Below are 492 nucleotides of genomic sequence, written 5' to 3'. Positions count from 1 at the left end.
CGATTGCCGACTGCGCCTATCGTGAGAGAACGCAGCTATCAGCTGGTCGGTTATCGATAACAATCGTTACTATGCAACACTGCTATCGCCGGCTGAGAGCGTGAGTAACGCAATTGTGAGTAAGAGCACAGTGGGACAGTAAATGGTATATATGGCATATTTTTAGTAAATACTATATTTATGCTTTTGTATAATTCAGTATTATGCGTATTCAGTATTATAATTCAGCACTAATAATACTGTAATCAAGAATATACTATGCTCTCTCTTATAAATGCATTTTTTTTTCAAACCCACTGTGCAGAATGCCGAACGCAAGCACGAGAATGAATAACGGTACGATTTAATTCAAAATGTTCGCACTATTCATATTTTGTTAAACTCATATGCCTCAATCTAAGAAAGAAACATTTTAAAGTAAAGCAACTAAGTTTCATAAAATTATATTACAAATAATAGTACTAAGGAAAAATGGATTTAAAACTTTGCAGA

Source organism: Drosophila santomea, chromosome X (assembly GCF_016746245.2).
Source record: "Drosophila santomea strain STO CAGO 1482 chromosome X, Prin_Dsan_1.1, whole genome shotgun sequence".
In the NCBI taxonomy this organism is placed as follows: Eukaryota; Metazoa; Arthropoda; class Insecta; order Diptera; family Drosophilidae; genus Drosophila; species Drosophila santomea.
Note: the sequence above shows the minus strand (reverse complement) of the source record.